Source organism: Aphelocoma coerulescens, unplaced genomic scaffold, assembly GCF_041296385.1.
Source record: "Aphelocoma coerulescens isolate FSJ_1873_10779 unplaced genomic scaffold, UR_Acoe_1.0 HiC_scaffold_107, whole genome shotgun sequence".
NCBI classification, from domain to species: Eukaryota; Metazoa; Chordata; class Aves; order Passeriformes; family Corvidae; genus Aphelocoma; species Aphelocoma coerulescens.
In genome coordinates, this window is record NW_027183468.1 from 89334 (window position 1) to 98151 (window position 8818).

Sequence of the window (8818 nt, forward strand, 5' to 3'; positions counted from 1 at the left end):
TCCCCTTGTCTTCTGCAGCACCTGTGGCAATTGAAGACACAGAAACCACTAAACGTAACAAAATGGCCACAAGTATTAGCCCCCAAGTGAGTGGAGATTCTAGAGGAGGGATGCCTATACAGTCTATTTCAGCAGACGGTCTGAAGGTAGGACTGCGGGGCTTCTTCCGATGTCGAAGCACTGCCTACTGCTCCGGCCCACTCCTGCAGAGTGTCAGTCACGGCCTCCCGGCCTTCTCCTCCAGCTGAGATGTGCAAATCTCTGAGGCTTCAGAGACCTTGACCCGAGAGTGACGGGTTCACCTGTGTTCAGCTTACTTGACGGCTGTTTTCTGTCGTCAGTGACACTTGGAATGGGCCACACCATTTCACCAGCACTGGCGCTTCTTTCTACTCCTTAATTAGGACTCAATCTCCTGGTTGGATGTTAAAAGCAGCAAAGTCCAAAGGCCGGGCTTGCGCCAGCTGAGTTTCCTGTTGAAGGGGTTTCACAAGAAGCAGGATCCTGGCCACAGATGGTTTTAAAAATGCATCACTTGCCTCTACCCCCCCCACTGGGTGGAGACTTACCAGGAGGGCAATTGCAAACAACGATTGAAAGGGAGATAACTGAATCTCTCTTCTGGGTTGGGCCCTCATTCTCATCAAAGCCAATGTCCAAAGCCCTACCCATGGCATCTTGGTTTCTATTACCAGCTTCAAAAGGTGTTTATTTCTCTCTTCATTGTTTTCTACCCGAGCCGAGCTCTGGGGGTGCCAGGGCCTATGGAGGTTCCATTGTGTTCCTAAAGAAGCCAAAACCCCTTGAAGGATCTTTCCTGCAAAATGAGTTCCCCTATCTGAATCTATTGCTTCTACAATGCTGTATCTTGGAATGATTTGTTCCAAAAATGCCTTAAGAACAGATCCTGTCATTACTGAAGTAGTTGGAAATACTTCTGGCCACCTTGCTAGCTGACATACGATTACCAGAAGATATTAAGCCTTGCCACTTGGGGCATCTCCGGAAAATCCACCTGGCATCTTTGGAAGGGCCATGCAGCCCAAGGCCTCCCTCCTCTAGCAAGTTACTTTGTAACTTGGCTGTTGGCTTTAGCACAGATCAAGCAACCTTCAACAGCTCCTTTTGCCAGTCTAAAAAGACCCCCAGCAACATACATCATGAGATAGGCTTCTGCCAATCCTCAGGAAGTGCAAGAACTCTCTTAATGGAGTTGCTTTAATATTGGTAGGGCCAAAGGTTCTGGTATCTCTTGTTTGCCATCCCTTGGAAACCAATTCTTGCCTTTTTTCTCTGCCACACGACTTTTAACTGTATGTCAAACTGCTGTGGTAGAAAAGACAGCTTCCTGGGCAGTGATGGAGTCACGGGGAGCAAAGGGGGCATCTTGGAGAGTTCTGGCAGAAGTGTGGCTTTCTGAGTTTCTTCATCCACCAAAAAGGAGACAGAGGAGTCCTGTAACATTCTTCAACTCCAGAGAGAGGCCATGGGGCTTTTGCCATGGAGTCTCTCAAATGATTGCGGGAAGCAGCCCCCTTCTGATGTTAAGTTCCTGGCAACAGCACCCTCTGAGGTACTCGGGAATTACAGACTTCCGGAACTGCCTACTCTACGCCCCCCTCTAATATGCACTCCCCTTTTGGAATGGAAAAGGAAGAAAACCAAACTATTCCTAATGCTGGGAAGTCTTTGCTGCCTTGCTCTAGGTTCAGGAATTTAGCAGGGCCTTGGCTGAGCAACAGTCTCTGTTGATTAGTAACAGTTTCTAGAACGAATACTTTCTTCTGTTACTTCCCCCCCTGTAAATTCCTAGCCTTGTCTAAGGAGAGATTCACACGGTCTCTTTGTAAAGACACATCTATCTTACTCCTTTCACGCCCACACCTTCCTTGCGGTGGAACGGCTCTCCCCGGCACAGCACCTGGCACAAAACCCCCGTATACGCACACACACACCTGCACTTACCCTGCACTCCACTGCACACACACACACACACACACCTCCCGCATACTAACACCCCCTCCACATCCCCACCATGCTACTTGCAGTGGCCCCGCCCCTGCCATCCCCACCGGCTGGCAGCACCCACTCCTCGCATGCTTCCCCATGCCTTGCATTTCCTTGCTGCCCCCTCTGTAGCCTTCCCTCAACCTGCCTTTTCTCCCCTGCCTTGCACTGACTTGCTCACCCATCCCCCACCTGACTTCCTTTCACATTCGTCTAGGTCTGGCCTCACCTTTCCTTTTCCTTCTAGGACCCTCATTGCCTTGCCTCGCCTCGCAAAGCCACCACTTGCCTTGCCTTGCCCTTGAACCCCTCCCTTGCCTTGCATGACCTTGCTCACCCCTCCCCCACCTGGAATTCAACACCCCTTTTCAATGACATTTCTGGGCCTTGCCCTGCCCTTTCTGCTCCTCCGAGGAATCTCAAAGCTCTCAAGCATCTCCGGTGTTTCAGGATCCCATGAGAGGAAGACCAGGGGAGGACGCATGTTGCCACACTCATCTCTGTGGGCAGCCTTTGTCTGGGAGCAATCCTTGCATGTCTTGAACCTTGGAGGGGCAATTCACATTTTGCCCTTGAGCTCGGGGACCAGAAAGAGAGTTCTTTTGCATACAAGGGAAAGCAGGTAGCTCAAGTCTTTTAGGTACAGAGGAGAGATGACCCACGCGGGATCAAGGCCACACAGAGCACTTGGTCCTGGCCACTTTTGTGTACCAGCAGTCCTTGAATGTACTTCTCACCTGCCTTGCCTGGCCTTGCCTTGGCAACACAACAGTTGCCTTGCCTTGCCCTGCTAGCCCTCTGGAGCCTTGCATTCCTATGCACGGCCATGCCCAGCACATGACCTGCCTACTGTTTTCCTCCAGGGCCTTGGCTTGCTGAGCCCTTCCTGTTTCTGCCTGGCCTTCCCATCAGTGGCCCTTCCTTCCTACAGCCAGCCTTGCCTCTAACTTCTGGACCTTCTCTTGTCTACCACTCCATTTGCTTTCCCCTCACTGCTCTGGCCTTGCCTACCTCTCCCTTGACTTGCCCACAATTGCCTGCACTCGGTTTGCAGCGCCTTGCCTGCATGGAAGGCAAGGGAAAGAGTGGTAGGCCGGGCAAAGCAAAGCCAGCAAGTTGTAGGCAGTGCGAGGCAAGGCAGACGTAGGCAAAGGAAGCAGAGCAAGGGTACCTTAAGAAGAACTAGACAAGGCAAGGCCAAGAGACTCGGAGTGCCTTTCCTTGGGAAGGCAAGGACATAGTGCCAGTGTTGCTGGAGCAGATGTTAAGGTACTGTGGGGAGGAATAGTCCAGCAAGACATTTCTCTTCTGGCCCCTGTGCGTGTGGGGGCAATTGTTGGACATATTCAATACTGGAGGCGGATCAGTCGCTGGATGTGTTGTATTTTGGAGGAGGGGATGCCGTTTCTTTGGAGATGGGCTTGTAGTTGCTCTCTTTGGCAAGGAAGGCAGGTTTGGATGTGCACATCAGGTACTCCTAGGGATTTTAAAGGCTTTTCCCAACAGGCAGAGCTCTCTCTGGGTTCGAGCTGTTGAGCTGTCAGTGGGAATGCAAAGGCCAAGCTCTTAAGCTATTTGTCCTGGTGCCTTCAGTGTGTGAGCAGTCCCTGGTGCCGTTGCCTTTGGATCCTGACTCTGGGAGAGGGAAGGCTTAGGATGGTACCTAGAGCTGAGAAGGAGAGTGCTGAGAACAGCGTGTGTGCTGCTAGTTTGAGGGGTGCAGGTGAAGTTGTAGGCAGCAAGATCTTCCTCAGCTGGCACTGTTTTGAGCCCTGTTTTTGCCAGATGGTTTCAAGTTGGTGGGCGGAATCTGCGAGAGGGAAAAGATTTGTATGGGCCAAAGAGGTGTGGTGTAAAGAAGAGTGTGCTCTTGGAAGGGGAAGATGAGGGCAACCTTTTTGTCCTGACACCGTTGATTTGAGTGCAGGGCCGTTTGCAAGTTGCCTCTGTCTGCCCTTGGGGTGGTTTCGAGCTGGGCCAGGTGCTTGGCCTTCTTTTGCAAGTCTGCAGCGCCGTCGTGTGGTTGTTTCCATGAGCGCTGACAGTGCCCGGCAAAAAGCGCTTGGCTGGCGCGGCCCCAGTCGTGTGGAAGCAGTTGGTGGAAGAGCTCCGCTGTGCATCCTGCCTCTTGGAGACATAAAAGGATGTAACCCTGCGCGTAGCGGGGAAGCAAGACGAATCTTTTCATTGTTGGCTGAGCAGTTTCTAAGCGGCAAAAGTAAAGGCAGTTTCAGCACGGCCTCTTTCTTTCAGAACCTTTTCTGTGCCATCATGAACATGCTCAACATGCCACTCGCACCCGCTGAACTGCATCAAAGGCCCTGGAGATAGGCGCTTTCCTTCAAGCTCTCTGTAGCATCCTACCCTCCACCTCTGGCGGTCCCAAAGCCCTTCCAAACATCCAGCAGCTGCACGCAGAGAACAAGTGCTAAAACAAGGCGTTGGCCTTCCTAGTCCTTTTAAAGTCTGTGAACTAGGCGAAACATTCCAGTGAGCAGCACTTTCCTTCGCAACTATATCTAGAGCATCATCACATTCTCTCCAAGTGGGTAAGTCCACCCTTGCAGCGCAGCGTTTGCAGCCACAGTTCGGACTGAGAGATAGGCCAGGTGAGAAAGCATTTCTTGACTATCCCTCTTCTCTGGAAGACTTGATACTCGCAGCGCAACCACGTCCACACACCTTCAGTGTGGCCAGGTTCAAGCAGCTAGAGCTCCCAGAGATGGGAGAGTCAGGAGAGAAGACGTTCCAAAAGTACCGTGTACTTACAGCAGCATTAAAACTGTGCACAGCAGTCTGCAGCACTGTAGACTGCGGCTTCTCCGACAGACGAGCCATCCCATTGTTGCCTCTCGCAGCCTGCTTGCTAGCTGCTCTCCTGAAGAAAAGAACTAGAAGAAAAAGCCAATGCTGGGCTGCACCTTCCCCTTGCCTTACGTAAAGCCACCTAAACTCCCCGCTGCACTCTCTACTTCCCCTCTCCTTGGAAGCGACCACTGTGTTTGCTGCATCTCGAAGCCTAAAGTTAAGCGCCAAAGTTTCCAAGGATGGTTGGAAGAAGGATAAGTAGTAGCACAAGGAAGTAGTTGTCGTTGAACTTCCTCCTTCTCAATGCTAACGTGAATTGGGCAGGCAGGCGAGTGCTAGCCACGCTCCTTTCTCAGTTTGTACGCTGCGGACACGAGTCCGGTGCTCTGCGCCTTCGTTCGGCCTCTTTAGTACCCATGTCGCTCTTTCATTCAGCCGGAGTCGAAGCGTCGTCTACTTCTCGCCCAGAGAGCACGGTGCCGGCAGCGAAATGCCCCAGCCGACTGCTTCTGCCGACACACGCCTGGTCTATGCACTTTCCCTCGCAGCGACATACAGCAGCACTTTCGGTCTTTCTTGTCGTCCAAATGTAAAGGGAAAGATTCTCTGCTATGTCCCGCCCAGAGAACAGTTTTAGGTCAACCAGCACGCCCAGAGCTTGCCCTCGACGCGTGGAAACTTGTGTTTGCACCACATTCAAGTGGTTGCCGTCTTTCCTTTACAGCCTGCAGAGCACCGTCAGACCGCCGTGCTCTCTGCACCTGCCTTCTCAGTTCTAAGTACTACCGCGCCTCTTACAGCCTTGCAGGAAGCAAAGACACGGGTAGTCATCTCGCAGAGAAGAACGTGGAAGGACGAAAGGATGATCTTCCTTTCTCCTGCTTCTTGCCTGAATTGTGGTGCTGTATTGAAAGTCTTGGCTAGCGAAAAGCTCATCCAGCAAGTGCCTCATTCCTGACGCATCTCGCTGAGCGAGAGTTTCACGAAGAGTTTAGACTCTGGAAACAGCAAGAAAATGATTGTACGTCGAGCTGAGGAAAATCCGTGCACAGCACACTGCGGATGCGTGCAGTGTTCGCGCTGAAGAGCGCCAAAACGCAAAGCCATCGCTGGGCTTCAGTTTCGTCCAGACCGCAGAAGGCAAAGAACGAAGCAACTGGGCACCGCGTTAACGTACTCAGTGGACCGAATTTCAAATGTCCAGCCAAAAGCTGCTTCATAAGCAGATTCAGCTGAGAATGCTCTGGCTGCTTCACAAAGTAAGGCGCAGCCGTTTCCATTCATCACACTACCTGGCCAGAAGCAGTATCCTACACCTTCAATGCTGCAGCGTCCATGCAGCTGGAGCACACGCAGTAGGACGCGTCGAGATAGAAGGCGGTCTTCAAGTACCCCCCTCCTCCAAGCAGCCTTGAAACTGAGCACAACACACTGCGGCTCGGGAGCTTCCTTCTCAGATAGACGTGCCGTCACGTTATTCACTCTCGCAGCTCCGTTGCCCACTTGCAGCAGCTGCTACCAAAGCAAAATGCTCCAGAAGTAAAAAGCCCTGCCGGGCTGCACTTTCCCTTGCCTCACGTAAAGCACCATAAACTGTCCGCTGTGCTTTGTATTTCCATTCTCCGCCGCATCTACCACTGTCATCTCTGCATCTCGAAGCATAAAGCTCGGCACAATTCCTCCCAGGGAACGCTGGAAGAGAAATAGGCAGCAGCACAAGTAGCTGCAAGTGGAACTTTCTGTTTTAAAACGCTAACGTGAATCCGGAAACAAGCGAGTGACAGCCAGGCTTCCTCTTGCAGCCTGTGCGATGCACACACCAGCTCGGTGCTCTGCCCTCATTCTTTAATGCTCTTCGTACCATGTCGCGCTTTCATTCTGCCGGAGTCGAAGCGTCGTCTACTTCTCGCCCAGAGAGCACGGTGCCGGCAGCGGAGAAAGGCTCCAGAAAAACGCTCCAGGCTGCTGATTCTTCCCAAACACACCAGGGCTATGCACTTTCCTTCGCAGCGCTAAGTAGCATCACATTCTGTTTGCGTTGGAGCCGGAATGCAAAGGGAAAGATTCTCGGTTACGTCTCACTCAGCGCCCAGTTTTAGGTCACCAAGCTTACCCGGAGCTTACCCGCGACGCGTGGAAATTGGTATTTGCACCATATTCAAGTGGTAGCTTTCTTTCCTTTACAGCCTGCAGAGCGCCGTCAGATCGCGGTGCTCTCTGCACCTGCCTTCTCCCTTCCAAGTACCACCGCGCACCTTACAGCCTTGCAGGAAGCAAAGACGTGGAGAGATGTCTCGCAGAGAAGATCGTGCAAAGACGAAAAGATGTTCTTCTTTGCTCTTCCTCGTCGCCCAGATTGTGGTGCTCTACTGAAAGCGTGGGCTAACGAATGGCTAATCTAGCATGTGCTTCCCTTCTAATGCATTTCGCTGAGCGAGAGCTGAGGAAAATCCTTGCACTGTACACTATGGATGCGTGCAGTAGACACGCAGAAGAGCGGCACAGCTCATAACCATCGCACACTCCAGCCCAGAGCTCTGGGGCTGCGTTCTTCTCAATTTCCGGCGCTGGACAGAACTGAGACATTGAGCTTTGGCTCTCTTTAGTGTGTGTACTGCACGCATCCAGAGCGCGCTGTGCACAGATTCTCCTCAGCGCTACGTGCAAGCACAGACTTTCTGCTTCGCAGAGCCCAACTGTCCGCCGAAGCTCTCGCTCAGAGAAATGTGTCAGGAGAGAAGCACTTGCTGGATTAGCCTTACACTGGCCAACAGTTCCAAAGAAGCACCATAGTCTTCTTGCGAGAAAGGATAATAAAACACATGTATTGTCCCAGCAAAGTTCTCTGTGCTAGCCGAAGCCGAGAATCTTTCCCTTAAGATTAAGACCACAACGCAGACAGCATTTTGTGCTACTTAACGCTGAGAGGGATAGCCCAGGCGTGTTTCGGCAGAGGCAGAAGCCCGGAGCGTTTCTCTGCCGGCACCGTGCTCTCAGGCGAGAAGTAGACGACGCTTCGACTCCGGCAGAATGAAAAGCGCGACATGGTACGAAGAGCATACGAATGAGGGCGCAGAGCACCGAGCTGGTGTGCGCATCGCACAGGCTGCAAGAAGAAGCGTGGCTGCCGCTCGCTTCTTTGCGGATTCACGTTAGCAGTTGAAAACAAAAGTTCCACTTGCAGCTACTTGTGCTGCTACCTATTTCTCTTCCAGCTTTCCCTGGGAAGAATTGTGCCGAGCTTTATGCTTCGAGATGCAGAGATGACAGTGGTAGATGCAGCGGAGAATGGAAATAAAGAGTGCAGCGGACAGTTTACAGTGCTTTACGTGAGGCAAAGGAAAAGGTTTGCTCAGCAGTGCTTTTTACTTCTGGAGCATTTTGCTTTGGTAGCAGCTGCTGCAAGTGGGCAACGGAGCTGCGAGAGTGAATAACGTGACGGCACGTCTATCTGAGAAGGAAGCTCCCGAGCCGCAGTGTGTTGTGCTCAGTTTCAAGGCTGCTTGGAGGAGGGGGGTACTTGAAGAACGCCGTCTATCTGGACGCGTCCTACTGCGTGTGCTCCAGCTGCATGGACGCTGCAGCATTGAAGGTGTAAGAAACTTCTTCTGGCCTGATAGTGTGATAGAGTGCAACGGCTACGCCTTACTTTGTGAACCATCCAGAGCATTCTCAGCTGAATCTGCTTGTGAAGCAGCTCTTGGCTGGACATTTGAAATTCGGTCCACTGAGTACGTTAACGCGGTGCCCAGCTGCTTCGTTCTTCGCCTTCTGCCGTCTGGACAGGCAGAAGCCCAGCGATTGCTTTTAGCTGTGGCTCTCTTCAGCATGTGTACTGCACGCATCCGCAGTGTGCTGTGCAAGGATTTTCCTCAGCTCTCCCTCAGCGAAATGCATCAGGTGAGAAACACTTGCTGGATTAGCCTTTCGCTGGCCATGGCTTTCAGTACAGCACCACAATCTGGGCGACGAGGAGGAGCAAAGAAGAACATCTTTTCGTCTT